Below are 19,154 nucleotides of genomic sequence, written 5' to 3'. Positions count from 1 at the left end.
AAATTACTATGAGAAAACCAAAGCACATAAAATGGCATGACCTGCCTTCAATCTGACAGGTGCAGACCCATGACTGAAATCCAGGTCAGGGGAAGTCTGGCCTAGGGTCATCCTCTGTAGCAGGGGAGGACACTGAGTAAAGAGATTACTCCATTTCAAGGTATCTTCATTTGTCCTGTTCCTGCCCAGCATGACTCCAGAATTGGGCCTCTGGCTCCTAGGTATCCCTTCTTCCCTGCCATGGGTTCTGCCATGGGTCTTGTGTCACTCACATACTGCCTTGCACTGTGGTCCCTTTTGTTGATATGTCGATAGGGTAATCACAGGCTACCTTACTTCCTCGATTTTATCTTTGGATCAATTGGAGGAAAGAGAAAATGCTGGACTAAGACCAACCCTGGCCCTTTATTTTCAGTCTACCCTTTGCCTGTACATCTAAAAAGACCTCATCTGAGGCTGGCTCCTCAAGAGATGCTGGAATCATATGGAAGATTGTGGGTTGACTGGTTGGCCCACATCATGCACACCTGTGATCCTGATTGGCTGGAAGGCTAGGAATGGGGTGGGGTGGCAACACCGTGTTGAAGATGCTTTTCTTTCTCTTCCCATTCTCCCCAAATCCTCCCATTACTCACACTCATGAAAGAAAAACCTAAAAAAAAAAAAAAAAGCGAAAAAGGATAACTGCTTAAAAATATCTTACTGAGTCGCTCAATGGTCTAGTGGCTAAGAGAGCAGGATCCTACATGGCCAGCCACAGTTCAAATCCTAGCTGTAATGGCTTGAAATATAACATGTTTATGTGTGCCTCAAATCCCAAACAGGATGGAAAAAATGAGACTGTGGGGTGATCATGTCCCATGAAGGGGGTGCTTTCTCTCTCTCTGGGGAATGTCTGTGCCCTCTGGCAATAATAATAATATTTTTAATAAAGATCTCATTGGACTGGTAAAATAAGATTAGCACTTATTGGGTATCTAGAGTGCTAAATATGATACTAAGGACAAGTGATGGCCTCAACATGCTAAGAGACCACAGGAGTTTAAGCCCAGACAGTCTGACTCCAGAACCCACATCCTTAGCTATGACAATGCCATTGTCTCCCACGATGCTATACTTGCAAGTTTTGTGTTAGAAGAACATTTAAGTTTCTTGAAAATGGTAGGATTCTGTTTTCTTCCCATGCTGTGGCATAAATACAAACTAGGAACATACCTAATGAACAGCTGTGATTGATATTTTCATCTTAATTGGGGATTAAATAGCAAAGAAATTGTTCTACTTAGCATACTTTATGATGTCCTAACTTTTCTAGTAATTAATTTCAAACAGATTTTTAAAAAATAGTGGCAGAAAATAGTACCAGAATAGCTTTTAATGGTATGTGTGGGAAATTAACTGAACATATTAAAAAGATTTAGTATCACCCACTGTTAGCATTTATTTAGTTTAGTTTGTTATAAGGCACATGAACTCATTGGAGACAGAGAGAGAGAGAGAGAGAGAGAGAGAGAGAGAGAGAGAGAGAGAGAGAGAGAGAGAGAGAGAGAGAGAGGGAAATCACCCCTGACAGGAATGACCACACCACAATCCCTTCTGCTCCATTCTCCTCTTGAGATTTTGAACATGCACGTGCACACACACACATTTGGTATGTTTTCCAATTGTTGGGTCTAGGACTCAAACCACATAGGCAGTCATGTGAGATCCACCTGCCTTAATGTCCATGCTAACTGCTGACTCTAGCATTTATTTTTTTACCTCCAAATAGCAACATGAGAAAATTTAACTATTTTTTCTCTTTTTTTGACAAGAAGTCTTTAATAAAGATTTTTAAATGCCAGGAATTTAATGGAAAACAATGAAAAGGTTATGTATACAATCCAGTCAATGAAATTTTATCATTCATGTCATAAACTTTTTCTTCAAAATCTGTACATATTCTTGTGATGCTCTCAAAAGTAGATCCTCAGTTCAGTTTGACTTCTCAGTAGATCTTCCTCCCTAAAAATAAGACCATTAATTAGGAGGTACAAAAGGAAAGTTTAGGTATGTCAGAAAAATTTATACTAAAATGCTTTTTAAAGCTTATGTGTTTCTTGCTTGAGAGAGAGAGAGAGAGAGAGAGAGACAAACACCTTCAACAGGATCTCACACCACAATTCCCACTACTGTTCCCCACCACCAGACTTTCGCAGCTGGCCAGGATCACAGAGCATGTACACATACCCAGTGTGCACAGAATGACTCTGTAACTGAGTTCTGATTTTCCATATGGCTTCCAGCATTGTGAGCATTGTGCTAACACTCTGCCATCACAGCTGGGTCTAAAATTTTTTTTTAAAGAAAACATTTTATTGATATGTAATTAGAATGTAGACTTTTTTGGGGGGTGGTGGTGGATTAATGGTTAGAAAATAATTGTAAGTATGTAAATAAGTAATTTATGTAAATGTTAAAGCTAAATCACATAGTTATACCCATTATACAAAAATTTTAATCAAAATATGTTTGTGTATTAAAAATAACTGCCAAATGAACAAATGAGAAGAATGTATCAATTAGGCATGTTTTCATTATGCAATTATTTACACAGAATGGTTTATATTTCATATTCATATTGCAGAGTTTCTTTCCTATTACTAAACATACTTGAGCAGAGGAGAATGAATACTCATCACTCTGAAAAAGTTCCAGAAAGGATTTTTGCAGTAGATAGGAGGTTGAGTTAGGTTGGACTTCAAGGTCCCTTCTGATTTGAAGATTCTATACTTTCCAAGTTAGACAACTGAAATAAGGTCAGTACCCTCATGGACTAGATTCCATAATGAAACAAAAGGCCCCAGAGGTAGTGAGCAGTGGTGAGATACCATGGGGCATTGGAGCCAGGCAGCCTGATCCTGTTGTTTGACACTACCACTTATTGGCTGTGTGCCTCCAAGCTGGTTATGTCTCCTGTCAGTGCCTCAGTTCCCTCATCTGTAAAATGTGGGTAATGGTACCAACCTCAGAAAGTTGCTGTGAAGATTGAATGACTTGCTGTAAGCAAAGTGCTCAGAATGGCCCCTGACACACAATAAAATTCTGTATCTTAGCTGTTCTATTATTTTTAAGAACAACAAGGCAGATTGTGTGTTCAAGATGAACAATTCCCTTTGGCCCTTTTGTGGTCTCCCACATGGAATAAATGGTAGTCCATTCTGAATTAAAGGAAATTTGGAAGAGTCAAGGTAAAATAAGGCATTTTATGTGAAAGAAGCATAGAAATGTCTAATATTTATGGAGAGGAATGAGCTCTTCACTGGCCTAGTGATATTGGGAATGGCAGTGTGAGAGAAGAGAGAAGGCCTGTGATGCACATTTTAACCTCACATACACACACGCCAACCCAGCACATAGACATGCTCCTTGGCAACCAAACTTGTGGAATGGAGGGCTAAGTCTGGCTATAGCTCTGCTTTGCAAACGATCCATCGTACAGATGTAGCCAGAAAGACAGAAAGAGACAGAGAAACAGAAAGTGAGAAATCACCCCTCGGGGGGATGGCCATGCTGCAATCCTTTCTCCTCCATTCTCCTCTTGGGATCTTGGGCACACACGCACACATGCCCGGCATGAGTTTAAGCCACCGGGTCCAGGACTCGAACCATGGTTGACTACATGGGAGTCCAGCAACATAGCCATTACGCCAACTGCTGGTGCCCGGATATAGCCTTTTTTAAAAGAGAAGGAATTCTCTGTTTGTGAGGATGTATATTAACTTCTAAATCCTGTTTCTGTCACTTATTAACTGTGATTTAACATCTCTAAGCCTGTTGACTCATCTGCTAAATGAAATTAATAGTACGGCCAGCCCTATAGCCTAATGGTTAAGGGAGCAAAATCCAACATGGCAGATAACAGTTCAAATTCAGGTCCCGAAGGCTTAAAAAACACACCAGATATGTGTGCTTGTTTTCCCCAAATCCCGACAGGATGGAGTAAGAAAGGAGAAGGGAACTGCAGTGTGACCACACCCCATGGCGGAAGGTGCTTTCTCCCTCTTGGTCTCTCTCTCTGTCTTTCTCCGACAAATACACATGCACTCTAGCAAATTAAAAACAAAACAAAACAAACAACAATGGGGTTGGCAGGCGGCATAGTGGTTAAGGTGCTGGACTCCCACATGGCTGACCATGGTTCAAGTCCTGAACCTAGTCCCTTGCTTTCTCACTTTCCCTTTCTTGCTCTGCCTCTCTTTGGTCAAATTAAAATAATAATAATAATAACAAATAAACATAAATAAATAATTCTTTTAAAAAAGAGAATGAATAGTATTTATTTCACTTGTCTCATATCTAAAATAGTGACCATCTTACCTAACTCCTAGGATGCTTGTGACGATAAAATGAGAATCAACCTAGCATGTAGTTGGTGGTGTGGTGATAATGCAACCAGCCCTCATGGGAAAGTTCCTGGGTTTGCATCCTGGGACCTCTCTGTAGATGCTGAGTGCATGCATGTACCCGTGATCTGGGCCAACTGATGACTGGTCATCAGTTACCAGTGTTCATGCTTTCTTTTCTATTGCCAATCACAGAAGCATTCAAATGCTTGTCAGAGGCTGACCCACTTGGGGATACCTCTCCCTTTCTCATGGAAAAATAAATAAATAAAATAAAAAAACAAACAAAAAAACCCAAAAACAAATCCAAACCAAAAAACCCTAGCATGTAGGAAATGTTCCTCCAGAGTCCCCTATTCTTCTTTTTCTTTTTTTCTTTTTCTTTTTTTGGGAGAGGTTTTCGCTATAGGGCGCGTGCGCTCGCCAGACAGACAGAGACATAGAGACAGAAAGCGAGAAATCACCCCCCAGGGGGGATGGTCACGCTGCAATCCCTTCTCCTCCATTCTCCTTTTGGGATCTTGGGCACGAACGCACACGCGCCCAGCGTGAGATTTAAGCCACCGGGTCCGAGACGCGAACCGCGGTCGACTACATGGGAGTCCGGCGACATAGCCATTACGCTAACTGCTGGTTCCCCCCTATTCTTATTTTTGTGTTATCATTTCCACTATTATTTTCACATTGTATCATTTTTATGTAAAGTGCATGGATGCGAAGATAATCAATGAATGGCAGCGATTATTATTAACAGGGAGCATGTTTCTATTGGTACTGGTCCACTGGTGAATGAATGGGGTGCCACAAGGAGAACCCCTAACTCTGTGGCCATGAATGAATGCAAACATAAAGACAGATACAAAGAGCAGAACTGGAAGGAAAACAGCCCTAGCCTGAGTCAACCAGCTTGTTGAATTATTAGAAATCACTAGTGTCGGGGCCGGCAAGTGGTATGGTGGTTAGAGGTGCTGAACTCCACATGGCCGACCACAGTTCAAGTTTCAGACCTGGTGGCTTGCTTTCTCACTTCCTCTCTCTGTATCTCTCTGATCAAGCTGGATAATAATAATGACAATAATAATAAATAAAGTTAAATAAAATAAATCTTTAAAGAAAAAAAAAAAAGAAATCACTAGTGTCAATTTGGCCATTAGATGTATTTACTTGAACCGTTTTTACCCAAGTCCATTTTGAAGATTCTAGTCTTCACTGAACTAAGGAAGACAGGAAAAGGAATTTAGATTTCTATTCATTTGGTCAGTTTAGCTTCATTAAAGAAAGAATCCTGGTCAAGTTCTTAATTCCACTCACCTCTGAAGAATTCTAATTAGCACTTTTCTCTCCCTTTCTGGGTGGTGCTTTGTCTATGGCTCGGGTGGAGGGAAAATAAGGAAACGTATGCCGCAGAGAGATGGAGACAGAATTTAGAGTATTGGAGAGAAAGAGAGAGGCTTCAGGGGCAAGATCGACAGTTCCTTGTGCAGTGTACCCTCCCCTGCAGTGGTTTGGCCTGAAAAGCTACTCAGTTTCCTTGCCCTGCTGTGGCCAAACCACTGGGGCCTGGTGAGATAGCCAGAGCCCAGAGCATGCGGGCTCTTGGGTCCCCCCTCCCTGTGACAGACACAAGCATCCCAGAAAACCCAGCTCCTCGAAAGTGTGCTCATCTACAAGGAGGGCTGCCACCTCATGGGTCACATGACCTCTGAGCAGAGGCCAAGAGGGGTGTGAATTTGGAGGCAGGCGTAGGGATTCAGGGTGCAGTTGGTAAGCCAATATGGACACACGTGGTTCTGATCAGGCCATGAAGCTCATAATTCTTATCTATTGATCTTTCCACCTACCTGTGTATGAGGAGACTTCAAAAATGGGATTAAAGTACGGGCTTATTTTGGTGTACATAGTTTTTGAAATCCACATGTAGTTTTCCAAAATACTGATTTTTCTGGGAACGGTTTGAAGACTCCTCATATATGTATGGATATATTTAGGAGTATGGTGGTCTAAGGTAGGTTTAAGAACATTCCTAGTTTTAAATCTACCTAGAATTTGCACTTATTTCTCTAGAGGTAGAGACAGAATTAATTTCCAGGGAGACCATCCTTTTGATTGGAAAAAATCCTGTAATAGGCTTTTTGGTTAAACAAAGGTAGGGCCATGCTTCTATTCTGGAAGACACAGATTAAGACAGAGAAGAGCTAAGCTGCTCACCAGAGATTTTTTTTCTTAATAGATTTTATGGCTTCTCTTAGGTGAAGATTGGGCCCCAAGAGAGTGGAGAAAGGCAGAGTGGAGATAAAGGAGAAGGGATTGCAGCATGGCCATCTCCGGAGGAGAGGTTTTTCACTTTCCTTCTCTCTTTCTCTCTGGCAAGTGCTTGCGCCCTATGGAAAATGTTTAAAAAAAAGAAAGAAAGAAAAAGAAAATGTACACATGTGAGGCGTACAATTCAATGATTTGACATACACATACATGGTGAGGGGAGCTGTTGATCAAGAGGCACAAAGTTTCTGTTACACAAGACGAACAAGTTCTGTATCTGGAATACCACAATGTGAATATAATGATTGATACAGTCGGAGGAAGTCTTAGAAAAGTTCATGAGAAATGTATATTATGAGAAAACTATGTATGAATGTCAGTTGTTGGGGCACCAAAATAAACATGTACTTTAGTTCCATTTTCTCCACAAGATTTAAAAATTTCCTCATATTATATATCTGAAAGTTACTAAGAAGGTTGATTCTAAGTGTCTTCACCACAACGAAGAAGAAGAAGAAGAAGAAGAAGAAGAAGAGGAGGAGGAGGAGGAGGAGGAGGAGGAGTTTTTGGGGAAGGGGAAGGAGAAGGAGAAGGAGAAGGAGAAGGAGAAGGAGAGAAAGAATGATAACTATGAGGGAAATTTAAAAACAGAACTAAGGGAACCAGCAGTTAGTGTAATGGCTATGTCGCTGGACTCCCACGTAGTCAACCGCGGTTCATGTCCCGGACCCGGTGGCTTAAAAAAACTCATGCCGGGCACGTGTGCGTGCGTGCCCAAGATCCCGAGAGGAGAATGGAGGAGAAGGGATTGTGGCATGACCATCCCCCCTGGGGGGTGATTTCTCACTTTCTGTCTCTATGTCTCTCTCTGTCTGTCTGGCGAGCGCACGCGCTCTACAGTGAAAATCTCTCCAAAAAAAAAAAAAAAAAAAACAGAACTAAAATGCAAGCTTATTTTGGTGCAAACATTTTTTGAAATCCACGCATGTTATTTTCCTATTAATTACCAGAGGGTGAATGCAATTGCCAGACAGACAGAGAGAGGAAGAAAACACCCCTCAACAGGACATGGCCATCCTACAATCCTCTCCCCTCTGTTTCTTCATCTTATTGGGAGTTGGAGTATGTACACTCACATGACTGGCATGTTTTTCAAGCAGCCAATGCTGTGATTTGAACTGTGATTGGCCATGTGGGAACAGGATCTCTTAACCACAAGGCTACAGGGTTGGCCCCATCATTTTCTTATAGTTCACATTTTGCACAACTTTTTTGAAGACTCCCTCATAGGTGAGGTGATGGAAATATTAATTAGCATATTTGCAGTGAAGAGCATACATCTATTATCTTGCTATTCTGGAGGTCAGAAATCTGCAATGAGCCTTATAGTGCTGAAATCAAGGTGTGAGTACAGCTCCTTCCTTCTGAGGCACCAGGAGAGCTGTTCCTTGCCTTTTTCAGCCTCTAGAGACCTCTTGTTTCAGTCATCATACCTCTTTCTCTTCACTCTGATCTCCACCCTTTTGTGTGGACCCTCATGATGACGTAGGGTCCACCTGGGTGATGCAGGATAGTCTTCCCATCTTAACATCACATCTGCAAAGTCTCTTTTGCCAAATAAAGGGTCATTCATAGGTTCTGGGGATTAGGATGAGGACATCTTTGGGAGGCCATTTTTCAGCTGACCACAGTTGCCTTCAGAGGAGTGCTGTGCTGCCAGGAATAGCCTGGCACTTGTGTCTCTGAGAGGCTCAGTCTCTGTCTGTGAGCAGCCCTGGGGAAGCAGCTGGAAGCTGTCAACTCTGTCCCCTACAGTGGTTTCTCTTTGAGAAGACCTGAGAGCATGACTCCCTAAATGCCACATCTTGTATCTGGTTTCCTGTGGTGGCAGCAAGAGTGCAAGCTCTGGTGTTCAGTCTCCAGTGTCCAGTACCCCCTGCTTAGAGTCCTGTGTGAGATTTTCAAGTGGGTTTAGGTTTTCACTTTGCTTCTAGGTTCTGGATTTTCACTGTGGTTTTAGGTTTTCTTTTGCCTGTTTTCCGAACTATGGTTCAAAACTTCCTGATGTTTCTGTGAGCTCCTTGGTCACTTACTAATATATTTCTTTCTTGGCTTTTAAATTTTCCAGAGGGTGCCATATGTTCTCACCAGAGAGAGGCAGGGACAGAGAGAGAGAAAGAGAGAGAAAGGAGTGTCATCACACTGCAATCCTGCTCCTCCACTTCTTCTTCCTTTCAGGATTTTGGACATGCACACATACCTGGTGTGACTTTCATGTTTCCAGGGCTGGGATTCAAATTATGATGGCCATATGGGATCTGGCTCCCTTAACACCCAGGCTACAGGGCTGGCCTAATAAATGTATTATCTTCTTAGTCAGAGTTGATATGGCTGATCATTGTTTCCAATGTCTATCTCCTCCTTTTCCTTTTAGTAATAGAACTCCTACTCTCCAAGCTTCAGCTGGGCCAATGGTCTCAAGACTAGAGACTAAATGTTTCAACCTTCCTTGTATCCAGGCCTGGACATGTGACTAAAGTCTCATCAGGGAAATGTGAGCGGAAGTGATATGTGTAGCTTCTGCATCACTGCTTCAAAAGCAGCTCACTTGCACTCCCCTTCCTTATTTTCTCTCCTCTTATGGGTCAAACATATACAAGGGATCTCCCAAAAGTTCATGAAAATCATATTATGAAGAAACTATGCCTGGATTTCAAACATTTTTTTGCAACATAATAAATTTGTGCTTTAATTTCATTTTCCATGACCTTTCTGAACTACCTCTGTATGTGGTACCGGGCAGTCAGCTTTGGTTCAGTGAAAAAGAGCAACATTTGAAGAGATAATAAGGCAACTAGAGGGAGGCAGCCAGGCTCCCTGGATGGCTTCAGAGAGCTCAGCAGCCTACCTACACTAGAGTGCTGTGTTCCTCTGGACTGTGGCGTGGAAGAGAAATAAATCTATTGTTTTAGCCACTGCATCTTAAGGTCTCTTTTTTAAAAAAATTATCTTCTTATGAGAGAGACAAAGAAAAAGACACAGAGATAGGGACCTCCAACAGGGTCTTGACTCACTGTTATCCTTCCTTAGCCTTCCAGCCAGCCAGGACCATGGGCACCCCTGTGACACACCCAGTGTGTTCACATCATCCTGCAAACTGAACCCAGTGCCTTCCCATATGGCTCCAGCATCACCCAGCAATGCCCTACTACTTGTGCTACTGCAGCAGGACTGAGTTCTCTTTTGTAAACCATCAAGCCTATTCTAGGTCTAGTGTAGCCTCATGGAAATAGTTTCTGTCTAATAAGGCTGACTAGTTCAGAAATAGAAACTAGGAGTGATTCTCGTACCTCAGGAAAAGGGTAGAGTCTGGGATTAATTGTTTGGAAAGTTGGGGATGAGAGCAGTAGAATTCAAGAAAGAGAATGTATGTAGGGATAAGACAACAATGTTTTGGGGACCCAAGTAGCCATGGCCTCTGAGTAGCATGGATGGAAAGAAACGCACAGGGACGTGGAGTGGAGTGGTCACTACTGACAGCTAGGAGCAGCTTCAGTAAAGAAAATAGTAAACTCAAATCACTAAGTTCTCAGATCCAGGCATAGTTAGAGAAAAAGGGGCTCATATTTAACTGCTAAAATAATCCCTTTGTAAGGTCAAAATAGCTACAAGCCAAATGCAGTGGTTAATTCTGAGGTTTGCTTTGATCTGTTGAATTCTCAGCCTTGCCAGTAGAATACTGAACATACACATACAGAACCCTGAGGAATAAAATGGGGATATATGGGAGGATTCAGAGACCTCAGAATATTTTGGTGCCCCAGTTGCTGCTGAGCCTCTGGAGGGTCACAGAGGAACATTTGTCCATAAGTCACAGTTCATGAAATCTGACAAATAAACCAACCTTTGCAAATTCTAGTGAGTTTCAACAGCATAAAGGGAGGAAAGCTCAGTCTATTTCCTAATGAGTATCAACTATCTGAAGAGGCTGTTCTTATTTTATTCGAAAACTCTGTAATAACCTCTCTAAGGACTTACTCTACAAGGAAATGTCAAATCTTTATTTCCACATTCCTAACAACCTTCATTTTCTATAGAGCTATAATTAAAATGCCAGCATGCCTTGTGCCTGTGTGTGTGTGTGATGGACGGAAGGGTAGGGGTCAATTACTAAGTCATATACCAAAAGGAAGGTCTTTCTAGATAAAGGGAATCATTTTTCCCCAACTTCATATTAGAAAGAAAATCTGTGGGATATGCTCGGGGAATGGTTTCTTAGCTCGGGGAGGGTGAGAACACACCCTTAAGCTGAGAAGAATTTGTCTTAATCTTGGGGAGGGTATTCTAGGACTTCTGCAAGGTCCTATCCAAAGAGTTAAGCAAACTAACCTAACATTCATGAGGGAATTGCATAGATTAGCAGCGAATTGAACATTGGAAGCATGTAATGGTTTGGTATCCCCATGTAACTTTTTGATTTGACTGGAGGCACATTGATGGATCTGAGAAGGCACGGTGGATTACAGTAAGCGTAATCAGCCGATGCCTGTACTTGCAGTTTCTACTCCTGGTGAAGTCTCCTTACTAGAGGAAATTATTAAAGCCTAACTCTGTGATTACCATTTTGGTTTATTCTTTTCTCACTATCCCAAGAACTGGCAGAACTTTTTCTGTACAAGGCCAGGTAGCATATATTATAGACTTTGCAGAATACAGCTTCTGTCTCTACTGCTCAACTCTGCCGTTTTAGTACTGAGCAGTTACAGGTCATGCATAAACAACTGGGCATGGCCGTGTTCCAAAAAAATGTTATTTACAAAAATAGGCAGCAAGAACCCCAATAGCAGCAGGCACAACTAGTGCTCAGATATTGGTTGCTAATATCACCCTTTCATAAAAGGAATGAGTGCTCCTTGGAGAAATAGCTGATTCTAAGGCTGAAGAAAAAATATCCAAGATAAGCCTGGGGTATCTTCCAGTGGCAAAAATTAAGGAAGTGCTAAAAAATTAACAGAAGCCAAATCACCACCACCACCACCACCACACACACACACACACACACACACACACATGTTGATAAGGGTGTGTTAAAGGACACAGAAACCAACTAAAAGAGTTCTCAGTGACCAAAGCTGCAACAAACTGACCAATAAACGAAACTAGTATTGAATGATAACCCAAAGCATAAAGTAAATATCAGTGAGTCCACACTGGTTCAGCTTAATGATTAGATAAATTCTCTTACACAGAACTCCAACTATATTACGTAGACACTTGCCCAATAGGGAAAAGGAAAACTCCCTACTCCTTAAGAGTAGACTGCATGTGGTGATGTCTTTCCAAAGAACAGAGAATGGAAAGGCAGAGAAAAGTAACTTTACAGTGGGGAAAGCTGACCTGGATGACTAGTTCAGCCAAGTGATCAGGGTCAATATCAAGAGTCATGACTCATGCTCCTTATATCAGGGGCCTTTAAAAAGTTCATGGAAAACGGAGTTAAAGCATGAGTTTATTTGGGTGGACAAAAAACTTGAAATCATTCATGGTTTTATCATCATATGCATTTTCTGTTAACGTTTTGAAGGCTTCTTGTATGCACTCTTAATCTGTGATTAATGATGTGATGAAAATGTCACTTTATATTTGTAAACTTTTCTCCAAAAATCAAGATCCTCATTCTTTTTTTTTAGAATAATTTATTTAATTTTATTTATTATTATATAATTTTTTTGAAAAGGTTTTTGCTATAGGGAGTGAGCACTAGACAGAAAGACAGAGAGAGACAGAGAGAAAGAGAGAAATCGCCCCCCCCCCCCGGAGGGGGGTGGATGACCACGCCGCAATCCCTTCTTCTCCATTCTCCTCTTGGGATCTTGGCCACACACACATATGTGTCTGGCGTGAGTTTAAGCCTCCAGATCTAGGACTTGAACTGCGCTGACTACGTGGGAGTACAGTGACATAAGCCATTAGGCCAACTGCTAGTCTCTATTATTATGTAATTTTTAAAGTTTGCTATAGGGTATGGGCACTCAACAGAGAGAGAGGTGGAGAGTGGGAAAGTGGGAAAGCAAGCCACTGGGTCCAGGACTTGAACTACAGTCAGCTGTGTGAGTCCAGTGCCTTAACCACCATGCTACCTGCAGGTCTTCCTATCCCCATTCTAATCATGAGAAAATCATCAGACAAATTCTAATAGAGGGTCAGATTATGTATCTGACCAGTACTCTTCAAAACTGCCAAGATCATAAAAAATAAGGAAATTCTAAAAAACTCTTACAGCAAACAACTGCCTAAGGAGGCATGACAACTAAATGTAATATGGGACCCTGGTTGACATCCCAAAATGAGACATTAGTTAAAAACTAAGGAAGTAGGGGACCATCAGGTTTTAGGCTACAACATACTACCTAAGTATATTGAATATCTCAGGATCCTGTAGGACATGACAGGACTAAAATGCACTAGACTGATGAAATCATAAGAGTACAGATGCACTAGGTCAATGGTATCATGCTGATCCTAGCTGAAGAGCAGAGATGAAAAAGCTGTCTTAGGTGCCTTGATAAGATACACATGTGCAGGAGGGGAGGCAATATATGCCATAAAAGTATGGAAAGGAGCCTACCAATTTTATGACTCTCCTAGGAATCTGGCAGTCCAGAGGTATTGGAATGGTTTCTTCAAAAGGAACGAGAGGTTGGTACACATTGTAGCACTGTTCTATTTTTTAAAAAATTTCTTTCTTTCTTTCATGAACAAGAGAAAAAGAAAGAGGCAGAGAGAAAGCACAACTGACAAAGTCTTAATGCCACAATACAGTCCGAGCTTCAGATAGCCCTGAATCATGGGCACAGACATGCCTGGTGTTCAGGAAGGCCTCCGGATGCAAATCCAGAGCCTACCCATGTATGTCAGCCTTATAGAACATCACATTTGCTTGCCACACCATGGTCTGGTTCTGGAGTCTCTACCTATTAAAATAGAAATGATGGATTATCAGGTGGTGTGGTGGTTATGGTGCTGAACTCCCACATGGCTGACCATGGTTTGAGTCCTGAACCTGAAAGCTAGCACTCTAGAGTGTGTGCATACATGCCCAAAATTCCAGAAGGAGAATGGAGGAGAAGGGATTGAGGCATGGCCATCTTCCTAGGGGGGTGATTTCTCACTTTCCCTTCTCTTTGTCTCTCTCCAGCAAGCTCACGTACCCTATGTTGCTCTGCCCATCTACAGGGTCATCTGAGAAGTTACATAGGCTTTCATAAGATGCAAAGGATAATCTATTATCTCAGTTAACAGGACTTATGGGGTTAGATATGAAAGAAAAATACCACAGGTTCTCACTTACATGTGGAAAATTTGGGAAAAAAAATTACCTCCTCAGGAAGAGAGATGAGAATGACTACTAGAGGCTGAGAAGAATGGAGGGAGGGAGAGCAGAGGAATTTCACTAATGAAAAAAAATTACAAATAGAACAGAAGAAAAATGTCTAGTATAATAAAATATAGTAGGATGGGGACCAGTTAGATGGTGTAATGGTTACATTGCTAGACTACCACATAGTTTACTGCAGTTCAAGTCCCAGACCTGGTGGCTTGAAACTCACACTGGGTGTGTGTGTGTGTGTGTGTGCCCAAAATCCTGAGAGCAGAATGAAGGAGAAGGAATTAAAGCATGGTCATCTCTCCTGGGGGGTGATTTCTCGCTTTGTCTCCCTGTCTCTCTCTGTCTCTCTGGCACATGCACACACCCGATAGCAAAAATCTAAAGAAAAAATTTTAAAAATAGATAGCAGAATGAGTATTGTTGTTAACAATTTATTGTTGTATATCTCAGAGTAACTAAAAAAGAGGATTTAAGTGTTCCCAACACAAGTAATGGCAAATGACTGAGTTGATGGATATACTAATTGCCCTTATTTAATCACTGTGCACTGTAATCTTGTACTGAAAAATCACATTGTAACCCACAAGTATGTGCAATTATCCCATGTCAATACAGAATTGCAAGATTTAAAAGCACAGCTTATGGTATGATTATACAGGAAAGTAAAAATTTAAAAAATACAGAAAAAGTCAAAATAACCCAAGTCAAGGCACCAGACAACCAAGCTGTCATTGCTATTTAGGATGTAATAAAAGCTCTTGTAATATGTCTGATAACAGTTGTATCTAACAGTTGGTTCAGGTCTTCTCTTCTGCTTATCTCCACTTACTTTTTATTTCTGGAACAGATTCTCTACTCTTGATTTCTGTTTCTGCTCATGTTACTATAACAATTGAATATTTTTAATCTCCTCTATTTATCTCAAGATTTCATTTAGTTTTAACTTCTACCACCACCCCCTTTTTGCTTCCTGCCTTCTTTTTATGCATGTGTTTCTGGGTCTCTCCAATCTGTTGAGTCTGTCTGTCTGTGTGCTTTGGATTCAATCTCTGAAAAATGGGTTCTGATCGGACTGTTCAGATTGGCCTTTCATACTGAATTCTCACATTGGCCTCTAGACAATTGGTCCACTCAGGATTGGCCATGGTCATGTCGTCACATGATACAAACACACTAGTGCATAGGGTCTTTCAGAAAGAGCTATGGTTGTGGTGGGCACCCCAACACTTCTCAGAATGGAGATGTTGTAGCCAGCAGACACATTTGCTGGCCTGTTCAGATAATCTCCTTCAACATTTTGACTAAAGAGGACCCCAACAGTTAACTCCTTAGAGAAGTAAAGGAAAGAAAATGAAAATACTTGATGATTTCAAGTTGGCAGATGAGCTAGAAGGTTTTTGGCCAAGAAGAAAGTACTTTGAAAACTCTGACATTAGTATACTTTCTGTTCCCTTTTCCATGTTTCAGGTTTTCCTTGCAGTGAGTACTCTTGTGTACGGAGGGGTATGAGTAGCATTGTGGAGAAAAACACTCCTAACACTGTAGATAAATCTTCCACTGGGCCATGTTGTGAGAATGCTAAATAATTAGAGTCTGGTGGGACACTTCTTCTTAGAGTTTATTTTATTTATGATAGAATTTGTGTGAGCATGAGAGAGAAAGAAAGAGAAGCATCCTCTACAAGGTCCCATCACACCACCATCCCTTTCCTCAATCCCCCAACTCATTAGGATCTTGGTCACTTGCACACAGGCCCACCATGTTTTCAGGCCAACCTGGGGATCCAAATCCATGGACAGCCATACAGCTTCCAGCGCTGCAGTTAGTTTGCTGCCTGGTGCGCCATTGGGATGGACCTCCAGTGGGAACTTTGAGTTCCTGTCTGGGCTGGGTCCTGTGTACAATGATCAGTTGCTTTTCTTCATTTTCCTTTCTTTCTTTCTTTCTCTTTCTCTCTTTCTTTCTTTATTCTTTCTTTCCTCTCTTTCAAAAAATTAACTTGGACTTGGCAACTATGTTTTTCCTCATGGCAATCTACTCTTCGAAACCCATGGCACGTTGGTTTGATTTCTGATTCCCAGCGCTCAATCTTCAGGCCTTCTCAGCCTCTCTGTGCCATAAACTTCAGATCTCTGCAAGGTGTGAGCGATGAAAGCATATCATTTGGATTTCCTCTCTCCGACTGCCTGTCAGAGCCAACCCTATCAATTCCTGTATTCATTCCCTCTTGAGTTCTGTGAAATGCTCTCCTTAATCGTTCCATGTGAAAAGAAGAAAGATTCTTCTCCTGGTCTATTTTTTTTTTTGGGGGGGGGAGCTTTACTGATTTTCTTTCCCATAACAGGTAAGTCTGACCAATAATTCCCTTATACCCACAGACACTCCTTACCTGTTGTGTACTTGCTGTCATTTCATATTAATGTTAGAGAATATTAAATAAAATCTTCTTACAATAACCAGTCACGGTAGCTGTTATTTTCTCTGCAATGTTCTCTCTTTTTTTTTTCTTTTTCTTTTTTCTTAACAAGGGACAGCACAAATGCATTCCTCTACTACCTCAAATTATGCAGTCGAGTTTCCCACATTGGACAAGCACACAAAAAGCCTGTTGTAGTATTCATCACTCCTAGAAGCAGGTCAGAGAACAAGAAAGAAATGTCTCTATCAAGAAGCGGTTATCTGTAGTGGACAGCAATTCTTACCGGAAGTGGATGACCTCATTCCTGATAGCAAATATGGCTGGCATTGATCAGAACTAGAGCTTTACCCAGCCCCATATTAGAGCTTGAACTTGCAAGAGGCTTATACCACACCTGGTGTCAGTCACCAACCCCTTTCATTCTGTCCCATCCCTCTTCTGATCTGGATGATTAAGGAGGATATTTAAAACACAGACATCTTTATGCCTTATTAGTGAGTGGCAGGCAAGTCGTATTTTGCAGTGCCAACATCTGCACGAGGAGACAGCAGCAGCCATTTTCCTGTGGCTAAAGGTAGTAGGGTTTCTCCAAGTGAAGTCCAACATCGGCCCCAGGCATTCCATGTATGCGCGACTGACTAACTTTCTTCTTTTTAAAAACATTGCCAGAGCGGCAGCAGCCAAAATGAAGTTCAATCTTTTTGTGACTTCTGACGGAAGCAAGAACCATAAAAGGCATTTCAATGCATCTTCCCACATCCGAAGGAAGATTATGTCTTCCCCTCTTTCCAAAGAGCTGAGGCAGAAGTACAACGTGCAATCGATGTCCATCCAAAAGGATGATGAAGTTCAGGTTGTGCAAGGACACTATGAAGGTCAGCAAATTGGCAAAGTGGTCCAAGTTTACAGGAAGAAATATGTCATCTATATTGAGCAGGTGCAGTGGGAAAAGGCACAATAGGCCATGTGGGGATTCATCTCAGCAAGGCGGTTACCACTAGACTAAAGCTGGTCAAAGGCCGCCAAAAGATCCTTGAACGGAAAGCCAAGTCTCGCCAAGCAGGAAAGGAAAAGGGCAAATATAAGGAAGAAACAATCGAGAAGATGCAGGATTAAAATAATCTTATATACCATCCTTATTTAAAACTGCTAAAATGAAAACAAAAACAAAAACAAAAACAAACAAACAAAAAACACACATTGCCAGAGAGTGCAAGGACTCACTGGAAAGAGACAGAGAGAAGGTACAGGGAGCATGAGAAAGCACCTCCGCGGGGGTGGTCACATTGCAATCTTTTCTCCGTGTCTCTTTCCTTTTCAGGATTTTGGGCATTTGCATGTGCCCAGGGTATTTTTCAAGCCACCAGGTCTGGGACTTGAACTGTATGGTCAGCCATGTGGGATCTAGCTGCCTTAGTCATCATGCCACAAACTGACCCTTAAGTGGCTAATTTTCTTCTTACTTTGCTCAGAAGAACATCAGGTAAGAGTGTGTAGGGTATGTAATAGAATTATTTGGGTTCTCAGAAACCCTGATCTAAATCTTAATTTTACCACTTACTGGCCATGTGATCTCCTACAAATTATTATTTCTCAAAGATTCCATTTCCTTATTTGTAAAATGGGACAATAGACATATTTGTTATAACTCTAGACTACAATCAAAATGATGTTAGCTCTAAAGGAAATTTTCTATAGCATCTCATAGGAAGCGATAAAAACCCTACCAAGAAGAGCCAGCTGTGGTGGAGTGATTACGATGCTCTGCAAAGCTGAAGCCCCCTGGAAAGGTTCTGGGTTTGTGTACTGATGTCTCCCTGTGCACATATGTTCATGCTCATGATCCTGGCTGGCTGAGACAATTCATAGTATGAAGACCCTGTTGGAAGTGCCTGTCTCTCTGTCTCTCTCTGCTTCTGTCTCTGTTTCTCTCTCTCTCTCATGGAGAAAAAAATATATATATAGCATATATATTGCATAATATATATAATATATATATTACTCACTTTCTCTCTTTGTCTCTCTCTAATCAAATTAATAATAATAATAACATCAAATAAATAATTTTTTAAAAACCCCATATATTGTGTCCTGACTGCCTGAATCTAGCAGATTCCCATTGCACTGTAAACCGTATCCTCAGGGCTTCAGTAGCCTGCAAGGCGCTGCTTTTCTGGCCATGACCTTGTTTCAAGGCACATATGAGCCCCCCTGTCCTTACCACATTGCACCCCTATGGCCTTAGACAGCCTCCGCCTCTAAGTGTCCCAGGTTTTCTTTTCTTCTGCCCAGACCTCTGCCGGATCTAACAGCTGTACAAGTGTGTAGGGTATGAAATGGAATTGTTTGGGGTCTCAGAGACCCAGATCTAAATCTTAATTTTACCACTCACTGGCCACGCAATCTCCAATGATTTTCTCAAAGATTCCATTTCCTTATTTGTAAAATGCGACAATAGACATATTTGTTATAACTCTAGACTACACTCTTCCCATGCCTTCCTCATCCTCCCATCCTCAGTCACACCCTCATTGGCAAACCCTTCCCTGTCTTCTTCCTAGTGCAGCTTCTCCTAGTGCCTCTGTGTTTCCCCATCAGAGCCCCTGTTTGTTTTTTTTTTTTTTCTCATAGTATCTACCTCGCACATGTACCACACCTTATTTATTTGTTTACCACCTGCCTTTGCTGTTACAGAACACAT

At 41.6% G+C, this 19,154-nt stretch overlaps 1 pseudogene; it reads left to right on the top strand.

Moving 5' to 3' along the window:
- Positions 1 to 17,138: 17,138 nt before the first annotated feature.
- Positions 17,139 to 17,574, top strand: LOC102487202 (60S ribosomal protein L26-like; annotated as a pseudogene).
- The last annotated feature ends 1,580 nt before the right edge of the window (positions 17,575 to 19,154 follow it).

The sequence above is a fragment of the Tupaia chinensis genome, unplaced genomic scaffold (genome assembly GCF_000334495.1).
Source record: "Tupaia chinensis unplaced genomic scaffold, TupChi_1.0 Scaffold000098_3, whole genome shotgun sequence".
Classification (NCBI taxonomy): Eukaryota; Metazoa; Chordata; class Mammalia; order Scandentia; family Tupaiidae; genus Tupaia; species Tupaia belangeri.
The sequence above is the reverse complement of the archived record's forward strand: the minus strand, read 5'-3'. Positions and strand labels throughout refer to the sequence as shown.